The sequence below is a fragment of the Phocoena sinus genome, chromosome 10 (genome assembly GCF_008692025.1).
Source record: "Phocoena sinus isolate mPhoSin1 chromosome 10, mPhoSin1.pri, whole genome shotgun sequence".
NCBI lineage: Eukaryota > Metazoa > Chordata > Mammalia > Artiodactyla > Phocoenidae > Phocoena > Phocoena sinus.
Genome location: NC_045772.1, coordinates 36,370,892 through 36,398,394, shown reverse-complemented (window position 1 = coordinate 36,398,394; position 27,503 = coordinate 36,370,892). Strand labels below are relative to the sequence as shown.

The following is a 27,503-nucleotide window of genomic DNA, read 5'->3' as shown; positions in this document are numbered from 1 at the left end:
AAAAAAAAAATTGTATTTGCACGTGGCTCCAAGTTCACAGAAAATAAAATGCCTTAGAAGTTCTTTTTCCTCCAAATGCCAACAGAGCTAATATGATAGGGGCGCTAAGGCATCTGGGAGAGAGCTAAGTGATGTTTTAGATTTTCAAAGACATAGTTCTGATTGTGTTGCTGCCTCCACCACCGACAGGATTTGAAAGCTTGAGAACAGGGGAACCTCCCTCTCCTTCCTCACACACACACCCACTGCCGTGGAAGATACGAGTCTTCACAACAGTCTCACTCATGAAATGCCTTCCCTGAACTTTACAGTCTATGGAACAAAGAGGTCTGGAAATTGATTAAAGGCACTAATTATTGTAGTTGCATTTAGAGGTGTGATTGACAGGGCAGATCCCAGGGAAAACACAAATAGTCTCTCCTACTCTAGCAACTGCTCATATGTTAATTTACTAGAATTAAGCATGTTCAGATTACATAATGCAAATAATATTCAGTTTAGGAATACTAGTGAGGTTAATATACACAGAGGTCTTAAAGAGGCCTTTCTTTTTTTTATATCACTAATTGTACCTAGCGGAGTCTTTAACAAGGCTTTCTTTTTTCTTAACGCCATTTTGTAGGGATATTGGGATAATTCATTTCAAATAATATTGAACTCTGTGAAACCCAAAGACCCATGAGAAGATGTTTGCCCATCACCCATTCATTTATCCATCCACCCATCCATCCATCCATCCATTTATCCATCCATCCATACATACATCCATACATCCATCCCCTAAACATTTATTCACTCACTATATATATATTTCTTGAATCACTACCATGTTTCAGGCACATAGTGAGCAAGAAAGATATAGTTTCTGCCCTCATGTGGCTTATATTCAAAATAGAAAAGACAGCATATTGAAAAGAATGATTGATCGGGTATTTTTGACAGACACTGTGTTAGGTGAGGCAAAGATTTCCCTCAGATGTCACTCCCAAGGACTTAATATCCTAGGCACATGGCCTCCTAGCCTTTCTAAAGTTTCCCACATTCCAGTAGTGACTCTGAGGCAGAAGTCTCCAGACCCGAGAGACCACATGGGCTAGTCCAGCTGATGTCTCTGTGGTAACCAGGGAGGACAGATGCCAGACTTAATGATAAGCAGGAGTGGCAAGAAGAGGGAAGTGCCCAGTGAAGATGCCAGCAGTGTGCCAAAGCCACACAGATGATCGTTATTTTTGCAGAAAGATACAGTATGCCTCACGTGAGACATGTTAAACTGAATACAATTCCACTTGCTTAAACGGCAGGGGACAAGGATTTTTACCTGCTCTTTCAGTGAGGCTAACTAGAGAAGCAGTGAATGCACATCAGCTGGAGAGGAGGAAATAGGTGACACACTGATTCTGGATCAACCTCACTTCTAGAGGCCACAGCCATCTGGGGGTTTGGCTTCCTCCCTGGGCCATCACAAGGAAGTGCTTGTAGGATCCACAAACTTCTCTTCATTCCCCAGTCTGTGGGTTCTCTCCCTGCCTCTCCCACCCTGTGGTTGCAAATGCTGCTCTGGAAGACAGCAATACAATCGCAAGTTAACAAGCATGTACAATCTACTTTAACGTTTGTAGACTAAGATCTGTCTTTCTGCCTCAGCCTTCCCAATAGGTGCTCCATGTCGAACTAGCTCTTCAATTTTGAGGCAATATTTGCACTGTCTTGAAGAGGAACCAGGTTCATAGCCGAGTGCATCTTCTGGAAATGAATGCATTCAATGAATTATTTATCGAGACTCTTGGGTATATTACTGCTGCCTTGACAATAGCTTTGGCTTTTGAGTGAATTATGGGGTCTAGGGTACTGGCCCCAGAGAATGTCTTAGGAGGTCAGGAAAGTAATATGTTTTATAACATCACTAGGGTAACTGCGAGAGGTGTGAGAGAACTGGTGGATTTAAAGAGTTGCTTCTTCAGACAGCTTATGTTTTCATTTTCTATGGCAGGTTTATGTCAAAAATGATATTTTGGCAGTGAAGTAACAGAATAACTAAATCAACTAGCTAAAATATGGGGATTCGGTCAATTCAGTGATTTAGGATCAGGTAGACAAAATAACTCATTTTTAAAAAATAATTTTTGAAGGGAAAGATATTTCTGGATGTTTTATTCAACTCTGCATGTATACGTAGCATAAATAAGTATTTTCTTAGGAAGTAGATAACTTGCAGCAACTGATCAGGTACAAAGTTAAAAACAGATGTTTTATTGAAAGCCATAGATTGTTTGCAAACTTGAACTCTCTTTGCCTTAGATCTGCCCTTACTTAAAGATCTAACACACTTTATATTTCTGTATTTTAGATAAAACTAATAGCATAGACCTATGATTTCCAGCTCTGCCACGTCACATAGAATTATGAAAATATTTCACTTATCTAGTCTTCATTTTGTGATCCAGTGACAAAATAATCAAGTGTTTGTGTGATAGAGCAGCGATAATAACGAGAGTTCTTTGTTTCTATGATTCTGCCCCTGCTCACTCTGTGATAAATTGATACTTTCTCACAAGGGCTTGTAAATGTAGAGCTCCTGACTAAGACACGACATTCTGCCATTCTGGTCACTTCTCTGATCATCCCAATGATGTCTCCTGTCCCTCAAAAGTCTAGTGTTTGGTTCCACATCTGGTTGGTCTTGCTTGTGGCTCAGACCATTGTGTGTCCCGTTCTTTTTTTTTTTTTTTTTATTGCGGTACGCGGGCTTCTCACTGTTGTGGCCTCTCCTGTTGCAGAGCACAGGCTGCAGACGTGCAGGCTCAGCGGCCATGGCTCACAGGCCCAGCCGCTAGTTGACTTAACATCAACCTGAACCACATGTATTCATATGGGCCCCAAGGTCTTGCTGCTTTATGCCCTCAGTATCTCACAGATCTGTGGCAATGTGATCCTTATTTTATTATTTTTTTTTAAAATTTCATGCCCCTTGCCCTAGATCTCCACAGCTCTATCGAGGCTTGGGAGCTGATCTGGAGCATCCAGCATACCCTGCCTAACACTGTTTCTCTGACACTTTCATTCTCCAGTGAGTGTTGATTGAACATGTATGTGCTTAGCGTTGTGCTGGGTGCTGGAAATAGAGTTTTGAGCAAGACAGACACAGTTTCTGTCCTAAGGGTGCTTAGAGTCTAATGGGGGTGATAGGTGCAAACAAGTAAATCAATCAATAAATTATTGTTTAAAGATAGATATTGAAGAAATAATTACAAATGTAAGGGATGTTGCAAAATGGGAAGTAAAGAGTGGTATGAAAGGGTATATTGAGGGGAAATTAAACAGCCTCAGAGGGTCAGGAAAGGATTCCTGAGGAAGTACCATTTAAGCTGAGATCTGAGAGCTGAGAAGGAATTAAATAAGTAAGTGACCGTGGGAAAAATTGGAGGAAAAGCAATGGTGCCTCAAGCCATGTTCAAAAATGATATTCTGGCAGCGAAATAATTAACAGAATAACTAAAACAACTAGCTAATATGTGGGAATTCAGTATATTCAGTGATTTAGGATCAGGAAAATGTGTGAAGACCCTGCATTCCCAGAGATCCAACCCCATTTGAAGAGGTCAAATGAGAGCACTGTGTTTTCTTTAATGAGACTGGAAATACCAATGAAAACCAGATCAAGGGGGGCCTTGTAAGTCACAGTAAAAGGCTTAACTTTTATTCTTAGATAATGAGAAACACTGAAAGCTTGATTAAAATATTTTAAATTATTAAATATTGTAAAAGGACAAAGTAATGTAAAAAAATAATACATTAGATACCTCTGTAGTCATCATCGAGCCTAGTATTTTGCATTTGCCTCACAGGGTTTGAAGAAATAAAATATTTCACTTCAGCTAATATCCCAGACTCATGTCCCTTCTTCCTCCCTGTCCTTCCAGATAACCACTCTCCTGAAGTTGGAGTATATCAGCCCTATGTAATGATGTAGTATCTAGTGAAGCTCAAAAAGTGCTATCCCCATGACCTTGCATTTGTCTTTTAGGTATCTATTTTAGAGACCTCACATATATGCACAAGAGACATTTTCAAGAAACTTAATCACAGCATTTTTTATTGCAATGAAAAAGTAGGACTAACATAATAGTCCTCAGTAGAGGGGTAAATAAAGAAACCCTGGTTTAGTCATACAGTGGAACCCTGTTCATGACTTGAAAAAAAGTGCCTTGGAGCTTATGAATTGTTGAGGATAACATTTAAAAAATAAGATGTTTGGTTAAAAAGGCAAGTTCCAAAGGAATATCTAGGGTATATTTCATGTATAAAAAATTTAAATACATACATAAAATGGTATCTATTATTTATGGAAGCAAATATATATAGTGAAAATGTAAAAAACATTCAAGCTTCTAAGCAGGGAGATATACAGTAGAAATTGCATTTTATAAGCTCAGTCTGGCTTCAGTTTTAAGAATGCAATCACAAGGGTATACCAGTAGAGTATATTACAATATATTACTCTATTATATATATCATAGAGTATATTACAATATATTACTCTATTATAGTCGAGTAGTTGAACAATAACTGGAACTTTGATTAGGGAGCAATGTAGACAGATTCTAGAGCTATTAGAACGTAGAATTTTTAGGATACATGTTTGGCTATGAGGGTGTGAAGGGTGGAAAGGAGGCAAGTGACTTTCGAGTTTCTGGCTTGAATAACTTGGTCACTTGTGCTTCTATTTACTGATGCAGGGAACAAGGATTGCATTGACAGCTCTGGGAATGAGTGGAGGTAATAAATGCAGTGTTTGAAAAGTGAATTTGGGTTGCTTTCTTCAACTAGAGAAGTCAGGGATAGATGGGAAATGGACCTGATGGTCAATAGAGAATTCCAAAATGGAGATAAAGTTTGAGGAGGTCATTCAATTTGTAAGGGTAGGTAGAATTGATTAGACACACAGGATGAGAAGAAAAGATGGCCTAGGACTGAGTCCTGAGAGACATTAAAGTGTAGTGCTGTCAATGGAGGCGGAGAGGGAGAGGCCATAGAAATACGGGGGGGGGAAAGAGATGGGAGAGAATATGGAATCAGAGAAGCCAAGGAAGCAAATTATTTCCAGAAAAAGGGAGCAGCTAACAATTTTGAATGCTGATGGATACGTCAAACAAGAGAAGGGGTGAAAAGTTGGATTTTGGGATTTGCTCTGTTGAATTTTGCTCTATGGAAGTCATTAGTGATATAAAAGTGAGCATATTCAGAAGAATGGTTGGGCTGAAAGCCATTTGGGGTGGGTTGAGAAGTAAATGGAGGAGTAGAAGTGGAGAAAAGCAAGAGGAAGCGACATCTTATATGAGTAGTTTGGGAAGGAAAGGACAACCGTGGGTAAGAACTGGGGGACTAGGAAGCTAGGGTGAAAGGAATAACTTTTGTTTTTGTACATTTGTTTCTTTAAGATGAGGCAAATTTGAACGTGTTTAAATGCTGCTGGGAAGGATTCAGTAAGGAGGAAGAGACTGAAGATATAGAAAAAAGAGAAGATAACCAATGGGTGAGTTTCCCCAAAGAAGGTGAAATTCAAAGCATTCTACAATGATTTATTGTTGAATTAATTGATGCATGGATAGGAAGAAAGATGTCATTTCTCCAGAAACAGCAGTAAAGCATAAAAAAAAATGGCCGTGGTCATCAATAGGTTTACTGGTTTGGGTAGCAGTGAGCCGAGGGTTTTGATACCTGATCGCTTTTGTTATCTCTCTGAGGTGGGAAGTGAAACCATCTGCCAAGAGAGAGGAGAGGGGTAGGACATGGAGGTTTTAGGAGAGCAGAGTTTGCAATCGTTGTGGAGTGTTGGAATGAATTCTGGATCAGGAAACAACGTAGGATTTCTGTCACTTTTTAGTTCCAAGTTGAGATTGGAAATTGTGAATTCATGGTGGTGCAAATGTCCTTGGACCACACTTGTGTATCTACGCTCTATTCCCTTTGGATTAATTCTTTCACAAGAGTCTCCTCATTTCTTCCTACAGACAGACTCCCATTCCAGGTGTGCCACACATGTCTGAATTTGCAGTCAATGTAAGACGTAGGTCAGTTTCAAGGAGCCAATGCTGTTTTCTTAAACTATGTCCAGCATATTTGAAAGAACCTTATACAATGGCAACATTCTAAGGCTTAGCTATCTATTACTGTGTCAGAAGCATTCATGGACTCCCAAATTTGTTGGGTTTTTAAACCCTGAAGGAAGAATTGGGTATTTAACATTTTAGCTCTCTATAAATTACAATGTGAGAATAAAGAGTTCCATTTTTCACAGACAATTTATATAGTCTGTGACACAGGTTTCATCAGCCCTGGACTGGAAATACAGAACCTGTGGTGTGCCTTCTTAAGTATGGCAGTGTTTATGTTATGCAAATTTTTATTGTTGTTGTCATTTGGTCATAGTCTTAGTATGGGAAAATGTCATAAGTATTCAGAAGTCTGGGAACACTGCAGAATATTCTCATATGGTTACTGTGGTCTGATTGAGTCAGCAGCATATTGACACACATTCGCTTTTCCATAGATTCAAAAGAACCAATGTTTTCTTTTCAAAAGTGACCTCATCTTCCATCGTAAACGTCTCTACTCTAAGGCCTGGTGAGAGAATTCCTTGGAAACCAAAGAACATTTAGTCATTTAATGTATATGTGGGTGTTTTTCTCTTTAATTTATGAAGTCCTTTGAGTGAGTAAATTAAAAAGTGGTGTGTTGGTATTCCACAGTTTGTCATTTTTGAGGCGAATTTATTTTATTAGCAAGTCTATAATTTAAACAGTGTTCGTGATCGTCTATGAAACTTTTAGTTCTATCTATGCCATGCAAACTGGTTGAACGGTTTTCACACGATTTTGATCAGAAGGGTATAGAGCAGTAGAATGATCACCAGTTGTGGAATAAGAACTCTTGGGTTCCACTTCTAACTCTGCTACTAAAAAATATAATCTCGAGTAACTCTTTATCTGAGCTCCAGTTTCCTGACCTGTGAAAAGAGGAGTTTTATTCGGTGATTCTTAAAATATTTTCTAGACCTTAATCTCAGTTTTAGAAGTTGACACAGCTGTTTGGCAGCATGAAAAAAAAAGGCTAAACATCATTAATTCTTATATAGTACAATTAAAAATGAGCATGTTCAAGCCTGGGGTTTAAGTTCATAGGATTTATTCATTCATGCATATGGGTTTTTTTAAAAACATCTTTATTGGAGTATAACTGCTTCACAAGGGTGTGTTAGTTTGTGCTTTATAACAAAGTGAATCAACTATACATATACATATATCCCCATATCTCCTCCCTCTTGCGTCTCCCTCCCTCCCACCCTCCCTATCCCACCCCTCTAGGTGGTCACAAAGCACCAAGCCGATCTCCCTGTGCTATGCGGCTGCTTCCCACTAGCTATCTATTTTACATTTGGTAGTGTATATATGTCCATGCCACTCTCTCACTTCGTCCCAGCTTACCCTTCCCCCTCCCTGTGTCCTCAAGTCCATTCTCTACATCTGCGTCTTTATTCCTGTCCTGTCCCTAGGTTCTTCATAAACTTTTTTTTTTTAGATTCCATATATATGTGTTAGCATACAGTATTCGTTTTTCTCTTTCTGACTTACTTCACTCTGTATGACGACTCTAGGTCCATCCACCTCACTACAAATAACTCAATTTCGTTTCTTTTTACAGCTGAGTAGTATTCCATTGTGTATATGTGCCACATCTTCTTTATCCATTCATCTGTCGATGGATATTTAGGTTGCTTCCATGTCCTGGCTATTGTAAATAGAGCTGCAATGAACATTTTGGTACAGGATTCTTTTTGAATTATGGTTTTCTCAGGGGATATGCTCAGTAGTGGGATTGCTGTGTCATATGGTAGTTCTATTTTTAGTTTTTTAAGGAACCTCCATACTGTTCTCCATAGTGGCTGTATCAATTTACATTCCCACCAACAGTGCAAGAGGGTTCCTTTTTCTCCACACCCTCTCCAGCATTTATTGTTTGTAGATTTTTTGACGATGGCCATTCTGACTGGTGTGAGGTGACACCTCATTGTAGTTTTGATTTGCATTTCTCTGATGATTAGTGATGTTGAGCATCCTTTCATTCATGAGTATTTTTATTCAACAATGAGCATCAGAAATGTGGTGGACAATGATGAATAAGAAACGTGCCGGTCCTCAGGGGGTTCACACTGATGCATGGTACGGGTATGCCAGCAGGTTATCGGAACAAATATGATAAGTGATCCTGCTGTAATGTCTACATAATGTTCAGAACTTTCAATCCCCATGGATACCACTCTGGTCCAAGCTACCATTATGTCAGTACCTCGTCTAGACTGTTGTAAGAACCTCCTTATTGCTCTCCTTACTTCCATTCCTGTCCCACTCCAACTTATTCTCAAAAGGCAGCTAAAAGCAACATATTAAAAATATAAATTTAGTCATGGCACTTCCATTCTTGGCTCCTCCACTGACTTCCCATTGTATCTCAAATGAAATCCAAGAATTGGCACGATCTGCCCCTCCCTACATCTCCAACCTCATCATGGTGCTTTACCTCTTGGTCCTAACAGTCAGCCATGCTGGGTCAAGTTCTCATTCTTCAGGTTTCAACTCGGAGATCTTCATCCCAGAATGACTTCTGTTACCATCTAAATAGATTGTACATCCTCATTTCTTTTTCTGTTTCACTACCACTTGCTCTTATTTTTCACAGCACTTACAGCAACATTTAATTTGATTATATTTTATTCCCTTATTTATTGTTTAACTCGCCCACTAGAATGACATCTCCGTACGGGACAGGAATTTGTCAGTTTTACTCACTTAGCATCTAGCATAGTCCCTATTATATAGCAGAGAGTGACACTGTGATTCAAGCAAATCCATTGGTATAAGAATTTCAGCGGGTCTGCATGTAATAACTGCTCGATTTAGCTCTTAGCTCTACCTGTGTCTTCAATAGGAATCAGATAGTATTTTTCAGTTACTTTCTGACGATGAAATCTGGGAGGATTTCCATCTCCCAAGAGTTCAGCAATATTGGGTTACTTCTTAAACTTTTCCCATTAGCCTTGTGGTCTAGTTCTAAGTGAACAGTGCCTGAGTGATCATGATGATATCATACTTCACCACATTGAATGCAGATTCCAGGGCCCAGCCTGGCTCTGAGGAGCCTTTGGAATCGGGTTGGAAATTGACCCTCCTGCCTGGGGGCCTCGGTGGTCAGGAAGCCCACCTCAGGTCTCCAAGGCAGCCCTACAACAGCTTACTGCACTGGTGCTTCACATGATTTTCTTATTCTTTCAGAGTAAAACACCTTCTGTTCTTCTCCCTCTTCTTTGTGATTTGGTTTCACTCATCTGTAAGAGCTGTACAGGCTCTGGGGAATCCTAAGCTTTTTCAGTCCCTTGTGCCAATGTGCTGATATGTTGTTGATTCTGCCTTGTTCCAGTCATTTCCAGTTCTTTAAACTACACTCCACATAACCTTCAAATCTTGCTACCAGAATCTTTTGATTCTGCATAAATATTCAGGGCAAATCTCTCTCTAAAGTTTACATATGCTTATAAATATAAGAATTTGCACATCTCTCCATCTTTTCTTAAGCTCTTTTGAATGAAGTGCAATGTTCTTCTATAGACCTAGAGCTTTGGGGTATTAAGTTCTCATATAATTACAGCACTGAAATTCTCTAAACTCCTAGGTCATCTCTGTTACTTATCTACTTTTGAGGCTTGATATACAATGCAATACTCAGAAGTATGTTCTAATCATGACTCAGAAGGCAGCATCCCATGCATGTGTGTATTTTCACATTTCAGTGTTTTAGGTGTGTAGCATACTAACTATAAATATGTTACATACCTAAAATAAATTTTTGCCGGAGCCCCAGCGTTTCTAGTTAGTCTATACCAGATACTAACAGCCCCAGTGATTTCAGTGTTAAAGAACACTAAATTATTCTACAAAATGAAAGATAAGAGACACCAAAGGGGAAGATTTTGAAATGGCAAAGAGACTAGTGGATCAGTGTTTTTATTTATTTATTTTTTTTGCGGTACGCGGGCCTCTCACAGTTGTGGCCTCTCCCGTTGAGGAGCACAGGCTCCGGACGCGCAGGCTCAGCAGCCATGGCTCACGGGCCCAGCCGCTCTGTGTCATGTGGGATTTTCCCGGACCGGGGCACGAACCCGTGTCCCCTGCATCAGCAGGCGGACTCTCAACCACTGCGCCACCAGGGAAGCTCGGATCAGTGTTTTTAAAACTTACTTCATAATATACCCCACAGCTTCTCTTTCCGAGAGATCACTGTTGAGCAGGTGAAGCGTAGCGAGGCCGTGAACCAGCGCAAACATGCCTGCCTCAGGCCTACTAGTTTGTTAGCGCCTGCCCCTGTTGACTCAGGAGAGACAATGGTGTGCAATTATTTGTAACCCTGCCTTCAGTGACATCATGTTAGTGACAATATCAATGTTGAACTTGGCCATGGTGGTAGTATTTACACCGCAGAAATCGGCAAATGTATGTTACAAGTGAGCGCTTTTTTTCTTTTTTTTAATATACTTTGTTAACACATTTGCCGGCATACTTCAGCTTATACCTGATCTTTCTTTGATTTTCTTTTCCAGGAAATAATATAATTTATTAAGACACACCATGTATGGAAAGGTTGGGTTAAACTGCAATTTTCAGTCTAGAATTTCACGTGGATTCCCTTGGATTATTTTATTAGAGTGAGATTTTATAGCATTGTGTCCATCTGCTTTTTCAATGGTAACGGCCAGTCCTGAATACTTCCTTAACTCTCTCACCTGTGAAAACCTGAAAGCGTGATTGAGGGGTGTTTTCCACTCTCTTATTTTACATTTGATGTGGTCTGTCATCACACCTCTTGTCAGTTCAATATCCACTGACTTGCCCTTCACAGTCATTACAGGGATGCAATGTTGCCTCAATTCTAAGTTGATAATTCAAATTGAGTTGTGGCTGTACTTGCATTTTAGGGTAAATATTCTAGACAGAAACCCTCAAGGGTTAATCTGAATGTAATTGGACTGACTTGGAAACTTCTGTTCTTGCCCTGCGCTGCACTGAGACCAACTTGCACATCCAAGGAAACAAACAAAGGAGAACATTAACGTAAATGAAAACATACACACATATACCTACTAAACCCTGAAAGCACAGATAACCAGTGTAGACCTTTATCAAAAGGTTTGAGATTAGATCAGTGGTTCTCAAGGGAGGGTGATTTTGTCCCCCAGGAGACATTTAGCAATGTCTAGAGACATTTTGGTTGTCACGATTAGGGGAAGAGTGCTACTATCTCTAGGGGTGAGCACCTGCTGCCCAAGTTAGTAGAATGCATAGGAATGTCTCCACAGTGAGGAGCTATCCAGTCCCAAATGTCAATATGCTCAGGCCAAGAAACCCTAGGGCTTCCGTGGTGTCGCAGTGGTTGAGAGTCCTTCTGCCGATGCAGGGGACACGGGTTCGTGCCCCGGTCCGGGAAGATCCCACGTGCCGCGGAGCGGCTAGGCCCGTGAGCCATGGCCGCTGAGCCTGCGCGTCTGGAGCCTGTGCTCCGCAACAGGAGAGGCCACAACAGTGAGAGGCCCGGGTAACGCAAAAAATAAAAGAAAAAAAGAAACCCTAGATTGGAGGGATATGGACCTTATAAAATATATCACTTTATATAACTTCCTTAAAAATCCATTTTGGAAATTCCCTGGTGGTCCAGTGGTTAAGACTGGGTGCTTTCACTGCTGGGGTCTGGGTTCGATCCCTGATTGGGGAACTAAGATCCTGCCAGCCATACGGCGTGGTCAGAAAAAAAAAAAAAAAAAAAAAAAGAATCCATTTTAATTACCTCTGCTCTCTGTCCTTGGCAGCTGTCACATCTATTTCCACAACTCCAATCTTCTGGCTGACCCACCCTTCCTCTCATAAAATTCACACTTCCATTTCTTTGGAACAATTTAGCAATGGTTTATTTTTCTTCTTACCTCCTGTCTCCCCTTCATTTTCCAAAATTATCGCTACTTGTCACTCTACTCAGGAGGGCAAATGAGTTTCCCTAAGATCTATTCTCCTTAGAGAGGAAAAGAATTAGGAAGAGTTGTGAATAATAAACATCGTTTTCCTCTCTCATACACGGGAGAGCTAAGTTAACTTGAGAACGCATGAGTAATATCTCTCTTAACTTTAAATTCACTTTTTCTATTTAAGTTTGTCATGCTTTCTACTTTGTTCTTTATTGGGGTAATTAAAAAGTAGTAACTCAGCAGGTGGATTTTCCCCAGCTGTCAGAATTCCTGCTAAAATATGTTTTAGAACACCTTGAATCAAAAACGACCTGACAATTAAAGTGGTCTTTTAAAGAACTGCACAATGAATGTGCGTCTTTGGAAAGTTTATTTTCCATCCATTACTATACTTTGAAGTAGAATTACTGATTGTTATTCCACAATATTTCATTACAGTTAATTGGCTTCCAGCATTTGAAAATGATTTTCTCCCACTGCTCCAGAAGTTACTGCTAGTAGCCCCTAAATCACAACCTTGATGGGAGAGCTTCATGTTCTTTCCTGATAACATTGTTTTTGCAGTTCCAAATTTAACAAGGTGATTATATCCTTGAATTTTTGTACTTTGTGAATTTTTTTAGGAGGAGTGACAGGGTCATGCTAAAAGAATCCTATTTTTTAATTGGAATCTTAAATCTTCATCCCTCCTAAAAGATATTCCCCAATTTTACCATTCAAATGGTCTCTGGGAAAATCCATGCAGAGTTTTACAAGGGCTTTTATACATGACCACATGAGTGGATATAAAAGCACTTCAAAGATAAATTAGCTTCCTCCTAGACGACTTCATCCGCAACTCATGGAAATCAAATGCAGACTTATGTACTCCAAAATCACTGGAAACTCTGGTGTCTTCTAAGGAAAAATTAAGTAAGCAGACACTGGAAAATGGAGCAGTTACTATCCTTTGTTAATAGCACAATCGGATTAAGCTATGGTTCTGACAGATCACTTTACTTTTTGGAACTTCTGTAAAGTTGGAACATAGTGTTTGCCCTTACTCTCTCCCAGTGCTGTGTGGATGATTTGGGGAGCTCGTTATTCTCTTAATAAATATTTATTTAAAACCAAGCTTGTAATAGACCTTACAGTAGATAAAACAGATATGTTGATGAGCAAAGATGTCAAGGTCTTTGCTCTTTTGTAGCTTTTATTATCTAGCACTCTGCCATTGAAAGAGCAGTGCATACTATAACATTGGCATCCTCCAGAAGCTTGTTAAAAATCCAGAATCTCAGGCCCTCCTTAAGCCTACTGAATCAGAATCTATATTTTAACAAGATCCCTAGGTGATTCATACGTACGTTAAAGTTTGATGAACATTGATCTAGCAGATATTACAAAAACGAATTCTAAAGTTAGGAAAGTACTATGCAAATATTTTTAAAAGGGCAGTTGCTCCTAAAACTAAATACAAACTGTATTAAAATTTCAAAGAAATATATGCACATGTGCTTACTTGTCAGATACTCTCTGTTAAAAGTATAGATGAAAGATAAACTGTAATTATTATTTATATTATTATTAGACCTTTTAGCACCAAAGGAGTTCAAGAAAAATGTCAGAAAAAATAAATGAGATTTCCCGAGGAAACTATCCATTGAAGTTCACATATAAGAAAATAAGAAGGATGGAACTTCTGGTTCAAATCAGTTGAGCCATGGACGGACTCATCCTTAGGTTATTCTTGGAAAACAGTATTTCATAGTACTTGCTCTTTGTGGAATCATAAGGAAAAAACATAAAAGAAAAAATCTCTTTTCTTTTGGGAAAGAAAGTACATTTAAGGCAGAGAATAAGGAACAGAGGGATGAGTAAGGAAATAACAGAGCTGGTTTGAGACAAGAAATGAGTCTGAAAGGGAAAGAATCAGTTAGAAAGTAATTAGTGTGTCTCTAGACATCAAAAAGAGTAGAATATATGTCAGGGCTTGATATTCCTGAACAATCAGAACAGCCACAAACTACTGTCAGTAATTTAGCAGAGACATTATGTCAAGAACAAAATCCACACCCACAACCTCATACTCAACCAAACTGCATGCAATTGCTTATGACAAGTTCTTGCTGGAATCCTCTTATCATGGCAAACATCCTCAGTGTTCTAAACAGTGTCATGAAGCAAGAAAAAAAAAAAGTCCGAGACTGGGGCACAGATTTTCTGTGGAAACAAGAAAAAACATTGAATGTCTCTACAAGAAACTGTTGTCCATGTGCAAAGATGGTTGTAAATTCTATAGATACTATGCATACAAAATACACACATTCAAGCATTGTTTCCTAAAAGGTATATAAATAAGTAGACAAAGGTGACTTTTTTTTATTACAGAGCAGTCAATTTCAATTTAAGGATTGAGAAGATTCCAGAACTAACCCTCCTATTACTGATTTTTTTTTTTTTTTTCGGTACGCAGGCCTCTCACTGCTGCGGCCTCTCCCGCTGCGGAGCACAGGCTCCGGACGCGCAGGCTCAGCGGCCATGGCTCACGGGACCAGCCGCTCCGCGGCATGTGGGATCCTCCCGGACCGGGGCACGAGCCCGCGTCCCCTGCTTCGGCAGGCGGACTCTCAACCACTGCGCCACCGGGGAAGGCCCCTATTACTGATTTTAAGCTTGCTAGAAGAACATAGTACTGGAACACAGCCAAAGGATTGTGCCAACAGTGTAGGATTAAACACTTGCCAAATTCGGCTACTCAGGCATTACACTATTCCTTGATGGAGTGCTTAATGACAGAAGAGAATTGAATCCAGTTCACCTGTCCTTGGGAGGTATTTACAGTGTGATACCAATAGAACTTCAGTCCATTTATTCACCAAATATTAATTAGGCCACTAATATATACCAGTCACAGTGATTTGAGGAAGTTTATAATCAAATTGAAGATATGAAAATGATAGTAGCAACTGAATGAATGTGAATCATGCATGTATCTTATTTTATTTTAGTTCTATAACTGGCCTCTGTAATATCTCCATCAGTAATGTTATTGCCTAGACGTCACCAGTGGAGAAACCAGTTAATTGTAAGTCTATTGCATGGCTGGAGTGTTGTATATACAACACTGACATGGAATGTGGAGGTGAGAACAATCTCAAATAGGGAAGGCAACAAGTGATTTAATAATATGGACCTTCAAACATTTGGGGGTCAACTGTAACAATAGTCATTACCGTTAATTCATAGAACGATGCAAACTGCAAACTCTCTGACCCCCCAAAAAAGTGATAAGATAAAAATAAATAAATAAAAGCATTGCACACTGTATTCCCTTTAACATACAGCTTGCCACACTTATTGTAGGGTAGCTTCCTATTTTATTATTCATCTTCTCAATCGTAAGCTCCCTGAAAGCAGGGATTGTATTTATATTGGTTGCCATTCTATTTGTAGCAAGTAGCATAAGGCTTGACATTTATTCATTCTAAACCTTTAGTAAGCATATGTTATGTGACATCATTCTCCTAGCTGTTACCTGAAAACTGGGCTCGCTTCTTGATGAGTGTCAAACCAGTAGGCACAACCAAACCAAAGGTAGGGAGAAGGAAGGATTTATTATTACTTGCATCAAGTAAGGAGAACACTTCCCAAAGCAGTGTCTCCCCAAACAGCAAAATTGGGGAAGTTTTAAGCTAAGGGTACATGCATATTCATGAAGGGGCCTGAGCAGAGGAAAATTCAGCATAGAATTGAGGCAAAGGTTGACAGTGTCCGAGGTTTAGTTGATTGAAGTCAGGGGGGGTCAGAAAATAGACTTTATTTTTTAGAGCAGGTTTAAGTTCACAGAAAAATTGGGTAGAGAGTATCGAGTTCCCACATACCCCCTGCCCCAACATATGCACAGCATCCCTCACTATCAACATCTTGAACCAGAGTGGTACATTTGTTACAATCCATGAACAATCTATATTGTCCATACTCACCCAAAGTTCATAGTTTACATTAGGGTTTACTCTTTATTCGATGTGTTTTGGCAAATGTATAATGACAGGTATCCAGCCTAATATCCTACAGAACAAAGTAGTCTCACTGCCTTAAAAATCTTCTGTGCTCTGACTATTCATTCCTCCCTCTCTCACAACCCGTAGAACCACTTGTTTTTTTTTTTCTTTTTACTGGATCCATAGTTTTGCCTTTTTCAGATGTCATACGGTTGAAATCGTACAGCATGTAGCCTTTTCAGATTGGCTTCTTTCACTTAGTAATTGGCATGTAAAATTTCTCCGTGTCTTTTCATGGTTTGATAGCTCATTTCCTTTTAGTGCTGAATAATATTCTCTTGTCCAGATGTACTGGGGTCTTTTTATCCATTCACCTACTGAAGGACATCTTGGTTACTTCCAAGTTTTGACAATTATGAATAAAGCTGCTATAAGTATCAGTGTGCAAGTTTTTGTGTGGACATAGTTTTCAACTTATCTGGCTAAATACCAAAGAGACTGATTGCTGGATTGTATGGTAAGATGTTTAGCTTTTGTAAGAAAGTGCCAAACCCTCTTCTGAAGTGGCTGTATCATTTTCCATTCCAGTTTCTATTGATCCACATCCTCATGAGTTGTTAATGTTGTCAGTGTTTTGGATTTGGGCCATTCTAATACATATATAATGGTATCTAATTGCTTTAATTTTAACTTACCTGATGACATATGATGTGGAGCATCTTTTCAAATGCTTATTTGCCACTATATATGTTCTTTGGTGAGGTGTCTGCTACTCTTTGGCCCGTTTTTTAGACAGGATGTTTGTTTTCTTATTCTTGAGTTTAGGGATCCTTTATATATTTTGCATAACAGTCCTTTATCAGATATATCTTTTGCAAGTTTTTTTTTTCCAGTCTATGGCTTATCTGCTCATTATGTTGACACTGTCTTTTGGAGAGCAGAAGTTTTTTTGATTTTTGTTTTTTAATTAATTTATTTATTTTGGGCTGTGTTGGGTCTTCATTTCTGTGCGAGGGCTTTCTTTAGTTGTGGCAAGTGGGGGCCACTCTTCATCGCAGTGCGCGGGCCTCTCACTATCGTGGCCTCTCTTGTTGCGGAGCACAGGCTCCAGACGCACAGGCTCAGTAGTTGTGGCTCATGGGCTTAGTTGCTCCGCGGCATGTGGGATCCTCCCAGACCAGGGCTCGAACCTGTGTCCCCTGCACTAGCAGGCAGATTCTCAACCACCACGCCACCAGGGAAGCCCGAGCAGAAGTTTTTAATTGTAATGAAGTCCAGCTTATCAATTATTTCTTCCATTGATCACAACTTTGATGTTGTATCTAAAAGTCATTGTCATACTCAAGGTCATCTAGGTTTTCTCCTATATTATCTTCTAGGGGTTCTTATAGTTTTGTGTTTTACATTAGGTCAGTGGCCCATTTTCAGTTAATTTTTGAGAAGGGTATAAGGTCCGTGTCTGAATTCACTTTTTTGCAATATGGATGTCCAGTTGTTCTAGCACTATTTGTTGAAGATACTATCTTTGCTCCATTATATTGCCTTTGCTTCTTTGTCAGAGATCAGTTAACTAACTATATGTGGATCTATTTCTGAGATTTCTATTCTGTTCCATTGATCTATTTGTCTGTTCTTTCACAAATACCACACTGTCTTGATTACTGTAGATTTATTATAAGTCTTGAAGTCTGGTAGTGTCAGTGCTCGAGTTTATTCTCCATTCATATTGTGTTGGCTACTTGGGTCTTTTACTCTCCATATAAACTTTAAAATCAGTTTGTCAGTATCCACAAAATAAGTTACTGAGATTTTGATTGGGATTACATTGAATTTGTAGATCAAGTTAGGAAGAACTGACATCTTAACAGTACTGAGTTTGCTATACATGAGCGTGGAATATCTCTCCATTTATTTAATTCTTTGAGTTTTTTTTTTTTTTAGCAGAGCTTGATTGTTTTTCACATATATATCTTATCCATATTTTGTTAGATCCAACAGTATTTTTAAAAATTTAGTCATTCAATTATTTCTAAAAATTTAAAAACTATCTACTTTTCCAGCTAGACTGTTAACTGCATGAGATCAAACCAATGACTGCATTGTTTAATACTATATCTCTAGTGACACATAATAGGCACCTAAGATGAGAAGTATTTATTAAATAAATGAAATAATGAATACCATATGTGCTGAAATATGTAGTAAATACTAGAGTTTTCTCCCCAACATCCCTACCCCAAATGAATAGGCTAGCCACATGGTATTAAATTACCCCTTGTCAGTGACTTGTTCCAAAAAGAATATGACCATTCTGTCTCATGAAATGTTAGAAGTTCTGGAGTATTCTAGGGAAAATATTTCTTACTCTTAAAAGAGCCTTCTTTGTAGGCATGTTGCTGGATCTGGATCCAGCACCTGGAAATTATGCAGCCACCTTACTATGAGCCCTAACATGAAGACAACATGAAGGATGGAACTACTGAAAGGTTGAGAAAAAGATAAATCCCAAACTGAGCCTTAAAAAATGTAATTGTGCTGTTGAGTCAACCAGTCTGGAGTTTGCTTCTCCTCTGGATGCCATGTTATGTGAGATAGTCAATATTCTAGTTGTTTAAGCTAATTTTAGTCTCTAGATTATCAGAAAAAGTTGGACATTTAAAAGTTGTTTTAGTTTGAAATGTACCTGTTTGAGGTCTACTTAAGCTAAAAGCAAATATCCCCAATTGTATAGAAGCATAAAGATTCTGACACTTCCTTGCTGACACTATTTGATATATTCACCTTCTTCTCACATCCACTTCCAAGAATACACTGTGTGCTTTAGTTCTGCCCTAGGTCATCTTTGTAGGTATCTCACTGGATTCTACTAGGTAATTAAGTAGGTATTTTTGTTTATCCAAGTGTAATGTTTATATATATATATATAATTTTTTTTAATCCAGGATATAATACTCAACACCACCTTAAATTATTGAGGCATAAAAATAATTACCTCAATTTCAGCCTTCATAAAAAATGTATATTTAGGGCTTCCCTGGTGGCGCAGTGGTTGAGAATCCGCCTGCCGATGCAGGGGACACAGGTTCGTGCCCTGGTCCGGGAAGATCCCACATGACACAGAGCGGCTGGGCCCGTGAGCCATGGCCGCTGAGCCTGCGCGTCCAGAGCCTGTGCTCCGCAACGGGAGAGGCCACAACAGTGAGAGGCCCACATACTGCAGGAAAAAAAAAAAAAAAAATACACACATACATACACATATACACACACATACCACCATAATCTCTCTCTTTCATAAAAACTCTTTTAAACTCCAACAATTATCTTTGTGCTGCCTGTATAACTTTAAAATGAAGGGAATTTGAACTGGTAAGTGGATTAAAAGGTTAATTGCCTAATCTTAGTTTTATTCCTGAAAAGACTATGTTGACCTATACAAGTTTCCTGTCTGGAAGCTAGGAATCTTTTGAAACATACTTAAATGAATCAGTCTTATCTCAAAGGTTAACTACTTTTAGGTAATTATTCTAGTTTCTTGGCAACTGGTATTTTTCTTGTTATGCTATTATGTTTGGAAAACTATGATCTCTAACCTTTGTTTCTATTAAATATTTTGAGAAAATGTTTTGGAAAATGTCATAAATATTTGAATAAACCTTGTATATTTCCTTCTTTTCAAGATGCTTGCACTCTGAAAATAAATTAAAATATCTGAAAAATTAGAGCCATTTCAGAAATTATTCTATTTCTATTTTTATTAAATATTTAGGATGACAAAGTGGCCCTTCACAGGTGTTGGAAAAATATTTCATTTGGAATAGCTTGCATAAGCTATGAAATATCCCAGTATAGTTCTCAAAAATGCTGGTGAAAAATCGCAGTTATTCTCAGCATACCGTTAACATTTAAGCATCTCACATTCAGTAGTGGGAATTTGAAATGTTTCATGTCTTAAATTTCCCCAATGTGTTATTAGCTTGAATGTTCACACTTTGCTTACATGATAAAAATAAAGGTAGTATTGATTTTATTGGGCTCAGTTCTTTGAGTTTCATCGTAAATGATCATACTTTCATTTTTATACATTTGATATCTTTGATTTGGATTCAAGGATATTTAAAATATACTGTTTCTTAGTGATATTAAAGTACCATGCTGAAGAAGTGACATTTAAGATTTTGGCCATTGATTCCACTCGGTATAATTTTTAGGAACTTATAAAAGTAGAGAAAAACCTGAGGCAGGGCTTTCAGAGTTAATATCCTCATTAAATTATTTTTTTCTTTTACCAGTTCAAAAGACAAGGTCCTTAGTTAATGCATTTTAACTCTTCTTTTCTTTCTAAAATAATCTTCATTTAGAAAGAGACCTAAGTCAATGTTTAGACATTTCCATGAAGGAAAAGTAATGGAAAAAGCACTAAATGGGATTGTCAGCAAGGGAAGAAGAAAGCCACAGTGATACAGCCTGAAGGCATAAAGGCAGGAAAAAGTGAAATAATAAGAGAGAAAAGAGAAACATACAAAATCAGAGAATACCTAGATAGCACAAAGAAAAATGCCTGTGTTTTGATGTAGGAAGTTTGCTAAGCCAGGGTAGAATTCATCAGCGTATGAGGTGATGATTAAAGAGGAGCAAACGGGGTTGACTGAGTTAGGCTGGGAATAGTCATTACCTCATGAGAACATTTATGTGGCTTGTCTCTAAAGGCCAATAAACTAACACATGACCTGGCTAGCATGGAGCATGATGGGTCAATACATCACAACAAGTCTAAGTAGAGAATTGTTTCATTTCCGGTATCTTTGGTCTTCTAAAAAATACAAAAGAGTAGCGGCTTCCCTGGTGGCGCAGTGGTCGAGAGTCCGCCTGCCGATGCAGGGGTCATGGGTTCGTGCGCCGGTCCGGGAAGATCCCACATGTCGCGGAGCGGCTGGGCCCGTGAGCCATGGCCGCTGAGCCTGAGCGTCCGGAGCCTGTGCTCCGCAATGGGAGACGCCACAACAGTGAGAGGCCCGCGTACCGCAAAAAAAAAAAAAAAAAAAGTACAAAAGAGTATATTAAGAGTTCAAAGCAATGTTTCTCAAACCTAGTTATGTATTAGAATCACTTGGAAAGCCTTTGAACACAAACACCTCAGGATAAATCTGTCGGTGCCAGGGCATGAGTTTTGGAGTTTTGTTCTCGGTTTTTTAACCTCTTTAGATGAGTCCAAAGTGCAGCCTGGATTGAGAGCCACTAGCAAAAAGAATGACAATAAGATTAATACTCATATATGCATCATAAGCTTATGAAATATAACATCACCAATTCCTTTTGTAAGGTCGGATCTTAACAAACGGCACCGCGAAACAGAGGAAAGCTTCAAGTGAGCTTTATTAGGGAGCGCTCCCGGGCGAGGTTCACTGGTCCGAGAGAAAGGGGCCAGAGAAGTCGCACCCGGGCGAGGGTTGGGCAAGACTTTATAGGGGAAGAAGGGAAAGGGGTGTGGTGAATCTGGGAGGGCGCAGAGTATTCCTTATTTGGTGGTCTTTTCGGGTATCCTGGGGAACCGTTAGTCCCGCCCCTCGAAAGGCGGGAAGGCTGGGCCGGGTTCAAAGTCCCCAGGTCAGTTCCTGGAACTGGGTGGTCCGGAATGTCTCCAGGGCAGTTTCTGGAACTGGGTGGTGCGGAGAATTTGGTTCTGATGCAACCTGTGAATCTGATTGTGCTCCCCTGCCTCGGGCCAGTTGGCCTTACAGCTTTGAAGGCCTCTGTGTTTCTCTGACAGAATTACCGCCACTGCTCACCCCACATGTACAAAAGCATACATATCCTACACTTTGTATGAATCATGCCTTGCTTTTCTCTCATGGATCTCCAAATATTTTAATTTTTAGCTTTCTGGCCTTAGAAGTTTTTATAAATGGAGTTATACTAAGTATACTCTTCTACATAAAGTAGTTCAACGATTTACATTTCCTAGATGAATCTATTTGATGCATGTAGTTACCGTTCATTCATTTTCACCGTTGAATGGTATTCTGTTGTATCAACATAAACCATTTTACTGTAATATCTTGTGGTATCTTCTTAATATTGTCTGTAAACCTGGCCTATGCTTTTTCTTGTCAATTGATCAGTAAGGAAATCTTATGAGGCTGTAAGTGTGGGTTAAGGCAGAAGGGGCAATGCGACAGGATTAGTTGCTGCAGACATCTGAGCCATCTGGTCATTCAGCTTACTTGTGCCTTTGAAGACTTGCTTTAGCTTGACATCTTTTATACCATTTCCACTTGGTTTTGAGTTGCTGACTTGCATGACTGAAGTAAAACTTGCTAAATCAGTTAAAAAAACAGTCCATGACATGTTTCAAGGTCTCTGGATGCTCTCTGGTGGGATATTCAGTCTTTTCCAGGACCTAGTAGCAAGCAGAGTTGTTGTTTGCAGAAGAGGATGTGGTTTTACTTCTATTGCTTGGGGGTTTGCAATGTGATTCTCCTATTTGGGTTGGCTAAAGGCTCTGTACAGAGCCCTCCTTGCCCTGGACAGTTTAAATATCATTGGACTTGCTGGGTCATAAAATGCAATTGATAAACACATTTCACTATGGTCAGACTTAATGTAGAGTCTTCTTTTGCTTCAAGCCCCGTAACTCTCAGACTTATGGTTACTTGTTTAATGGATCAGAGCAGAACACTCAAATGTGACTTTTGCCTTCAAAATCCAAAAATGCCTAGTAAACATTATGACTCTTCTTCAGTGCTAAGTGGAGCTGGGTATAACAATTTTTCTTAAAGGGAATTTCCTAGCACTTTGTAGATCATTGAACCTCTAGAAATTTGACTAAGATGCTGGGCCTCAGAAATGGTATAGAGTTTATTTCCTTCTGGTACTGATAATCTCCCAAGGTGCCAGCTATATCCTACTCAGCAGAGCCAACTGGCATGATGGCCACAACATAGTGAACCAGGGTGGGATGAGAAAGTGAACAAGTTCGCTGTGGGTTGATTATGGTAGAGAATATGAAAATTGAAATAGCTTTGAGGCAATGCAGTGACGATGCACTAGGCCTATAACTGGGGTAGGCTATTTGGAAGTCCTCCCCTTCACACTGCTGACCCCCAGCCCACACTGAATATTCCAGGAATTCTCTTCTTCCTGTAAGATTTCTCTAGCACCCTGCACCAAGAAAGCTTAACATCAAGCTCATTTTAAAGGAGAGAATCTTAAAGGAATCTGTTGTTGGTTACCATGCGTATATTGAAAGGGACATTCAGAGCTAAGAGGCGATACATGGAAAACTGACGCAGTAGGCCTTAAACAGCAAAATAGACAAAAAAATCTTGATGCCAGCCAACCTCTGTCACCCACCATTCTGCTACTAGCACAGTGGGCTCAGACATGAAATAGCAATGGTGGCTAGGATGGGGTCTGCATGGGCTCCCATTCACCAAGGGTGCTACTGGTGAATGAATGTTTTACCTGCCAGCAAGAGACCATTGTTGTACCTCAGTCTGGCCCCATCCCTGGAGGAGACCAAAGAGTTAATTGGTAGGAAATTGAGTACACCAGATTCCTTACATCTTGAAAGTCAGTGATTTGTCTTGACAGTGATTTGTCTGGAACTGACATGTATTCCATACTCCTGTTTGTTTAACTTGCCTGCAGAGAGCCTTAGGCAGCACCCTTCTATGAGGGTTTATAGTTGTTTGATTCACTGAGAAGATATGTGATATAATGTGCCTCATACTAAGAACCCCTCTAAAGCAGAGGAGCTGTAGCTGTGAGCACATGACTTGATATCCAATGGTCCGATCACCTTCCAAACCACCCAGAAATTTTTGACCTGCTATAGCAGTTGAATGGACTTTAAGGGTACGACCTGAGTACTGCCTGGAAGATGGTATTCTACAAGGATTGGGCCGCATCCTCCAGGACACAGCATACACCCTAACTAGCAACCATGAGAAGGTGCTCTGTCCTGAGTAGTAGAACCAAGAACTGGAAACAGGAGTGGCCTCACTTACCATCACTCTCGATGATTTACTTGGGGATTTTATATTAACTGAACCCCCAATTCTAAGTTTATAGAGAGCCTGGTTCCCAGGGAAGGAATGCTTCCATCAGGGGACACAGACCTAAGAACTTTTATTCCATGGTTGCCATCTAATCACTTTGTGTTTCTCATTCCAAGAGACCAGCAGACAAGAAGTCACTATATTGGCAAGGGTAATTGACTCTAATCCTTAGGTGAAGTTAGAGCTTCTGTTACACGATGAAGGTGGAAGAGACTATATTTACCACCCAAATGATCTAGGTGTGTGTCCTTTGTCATTTCTTTGCCCAATGTTGATGGTGAATGGATGAGGGCAGCAGCCACGGCTAGAGAAAGCCTTAGTGAACAGATGCTCAGAATAAGTATTTGTCACCCCACACATAAAGCACCTAAACCAGTAGATGGGATAGCCAAGAGTGAATCTGGAATGGTTAGTAGAGAGACAATGAATGTCAATTATATCTCCAGGAACTGTTGCAATCGTGAGGGCTGTAATATGTCCACTAACTTTGTCCTTGCAAATTTACACAGGAAAAGAGATAAACCAGAATCCTGGAGTTGTTTCCAGGGAGGTGAACTTATATGAAGCAGGTAGCTCCAAGTGTGGGTAATCCTAGAGGCTATGGGGAACCAGCTTCTGGTGAATCTAGATGCCTCGCTCATTCCCCCAGCCGCTAGGAATGTTGACTTCTGACAACTCACAGCTGAGGCCCTGCTCGGCATGGCTGGCAGCCAAAGAGAGCAGCTTTGCCCAAGTTTATGGCTCCTTCGCAGAGGATACTGCATCCAGTGACAGGTGCAACATGGAGGTTAAAATGCCCAGCTTCCTTGCCTCAATTTGGGACATCTCTGAAGGGCCATCCCAGTTCCAAAACTTCTACAGGATTGACTAAGGCCTCTCTTGTAATTGAATTTCAGTTCAGTTTCTCCCTCTGCTCAATCATGCTTAGCTTCCTAACAATGTTTTTCTGGAGAGCTCTCATTATTAAATGTCCTGAATGCAAATCTTTTCATCAAAGTCCTTTCTCTGGGGTACCTGAACAAAGACAATGTCCCACAGTCTTGTACATTTTTATATGTGTGTGCTTTCCTTTTTTTTTTTTTGCTTCAGTTTTTTAAAAACGAATTTCTAGTTCACTAGCACCTAGTTCTAGTCATCGTTTTCAGCTGCGTTCAGTCTGCTGTTCAACTCATTAATTACTTAGCTTCAGATATTTTCTTTCTTTCATTTACGGAATGTTCATTTCATTCTCTTTTATAGATTTTAATTCTCTTTTAAATTCTCCACCCTTTGATCTACTTTGCCTCTCTTTTTCTCCGTTGTTTTTTTTAACCTTGTTTGCTAACTGCAGTATCTGGCTCATCTCTCCTCTCCTTTGCTCATGAGAGTTGGTCATAGTTTCTCGTCTCCTCACTTGTAGTGATTTCTTGATGCATGTTGGACATTGTGCTATAACTCTTGAGGCTCTACATTATGTGATCTTCCCTTGTGACATTCTGCTATAACTCTTGAAGCTCTACATTATGTTATCTTCCTTTGTTGGTAAATAGTGAGGCTTGGAGCACCTGAATTCAATCAGACGTTAATTAAAATTGGGGCTGGGTTTCTGTTTTATGTAAACCCAGCCTACTTCTGCTTTGCGCCTGCTCATCATGTTTGCTCTGCTCCCTCTCTGCCTGCAAAGGGTTTTGATTCTAAGTCGGTGAGTCTCTGTCTCCTCCAGCTTGGAAGACTGCAGAAAATTCAACTCTATGTCCTTCAGAGATCTCAGCCCAGCTCTTCAGTCTTCCAGCTTACCTTGCTTCAAAATACGGCCAATTCCTTGAAGGTAAGACTGTAGTATATCTGAGTTAGGTTATTTCCACAAGACTTCTGGAGATTTCACTTTGCCTTCAGGGAGCTTTTGGCCTAGTTCTTAGCTTCCTGTATAGCACCAAAACTTAGCAAATGTTCTGCGAGGAGCAGCAGTTGCGAGTTTGAAAACCCCCAGGTTTCCAATTTGTTCCACTACTCCTGCAGAATCACTAAAATTTTTGCTAGTTTCTCTTTCCTGTAGCCAAGGGTCTGGTTGATCAAGCCAGAGCCTCCACAAGCACCCAGAGTTAGAAAATGTCTGCAGGAGAAAGAAAGAGAAAAATCCTTGCTCACAAAAAGGAGTTTTTCTTCTTTCTGGAATTTTAGTTTGTTGCTTCTGAAGTTCTCTGATGCTTTTAAAATATGATATTTATAACTTATCTGGTTTTGTGCAGTTTTGTAGCAAAAGTGCTTTCTTGTCCTGACGTATTTTAAAACAGAACTCTTGTCATTAGTTCTTAACTACATCAGTTAAACATTGTTAATATTATGGTTTGGTAAAATCAAGCTTTCAATGATTTATTTGAATTGAATTTATTTATTACAACTTAGCTTCTGGGTCAGTTTCTTCTTGAAGTACTTTCTTTAGAAGTTCCTTTAAGGAGTGTTTGTTGGTGGTAATATTCTTAGTAAATGTTTGCATAGAAATGTCTTTAAATCACCACAATTCTTGAAATATGGTTAAATTGGGTATACACTGAATTTTCTCTCTTGAAGATTTAATCCAACTCTCTTGCCTTCCATTGTTATGAAATATATTGTTGGTGAAATGTAAGCTCTTTGTAAGTTGTTCTGTTTTTCTGATGGGCTTTAAAATCTTCTTTTTACGTTTGGTGTGTTTCAGTTTGCTTGGATGGCTCTGACTATAGATTTATTTATTTTATTGTGCTTAGGATGTATTTTGCTTCCTGAATCTACAATAGGAGTCTTTTATCAATTCTGGAAAATTTTCTTATGTCTGAATATTCCTTCTGCCCTTTCTCTCTAGGCTTCCTAGAAGTCCAATGAAATGTTTATTATATTGCTTCACTACTTGTTCTAAATCTTTTACTCTCGTCTGTATTTTGCATCGTTTCCCCCAAGTTTCATTAGGAATAATTTCTTCTGACCTACCCACCAGCTTACTAGTTCTTTGTATAACTCTGTCTGTTCTGCTGTTAAATTGATTCAAAGAGATTTAAATCTCCAGAGTTTCTGTTTGATTCTACTTCCAATCACTAGGGTCAACTTTTATAAACATATTTTAGAACACATGACTATCTTATTTTCTTAACCCTTCTTTTATATTTTTTTTCTGTGCTACATTCTAAATATTATTTTTATATCTTTTCAATTCATTTATTCTCTCTTCAGAATTTAATTAGTGTCTAATCTGGAGTTTCTAAATTCAATTATTACATTTTTATTTCTAGAAATTACATTTGGTTCTTTCCAAATCTGCATGGTACATCTCGAAACTCTGTTACTGTTTAATTACAATTTTAATGTAGCATTTAATATGGTATTTTATTAATAGAAACATTATCCCTGTGATAATTCTAATAATTGTTGCTTTTGCATTTC

General features: G+C 39.2%; 1 protein-coding gene across 5 annotated transcripts in view; it reads left to right on the top strand.

The window, feature by feature from the left end:
• The window catches only part of TMTC2 (transmembrane O-mannosyltransferase targeting cadherins 2), an 847,045-nt gene that overhangs the window by 420,966 nt on the left and 398,576 nt on the right, over positions 1-27,503 (top strand). Inside the window, exons 12-13 of one of the 5 annotated variants that reach the window (XR_004351771.1) lie at positions 5,439-5,533; positions 6,551-6,607. The exons of 3 other annotated variants lie outside the window; for them this stretch is intronic. The gene's annotated coding sequence lies outside the window, so the exon portion shown is untranslated. Of the gene's footprint in view, positions 1-5,438; positions 5,534-6,550; positions 6,608-27,503 lie in introns of those variants that run through there. One more of the 5 variants, XR_004351769.1, reaches the window with a different exon arrangement.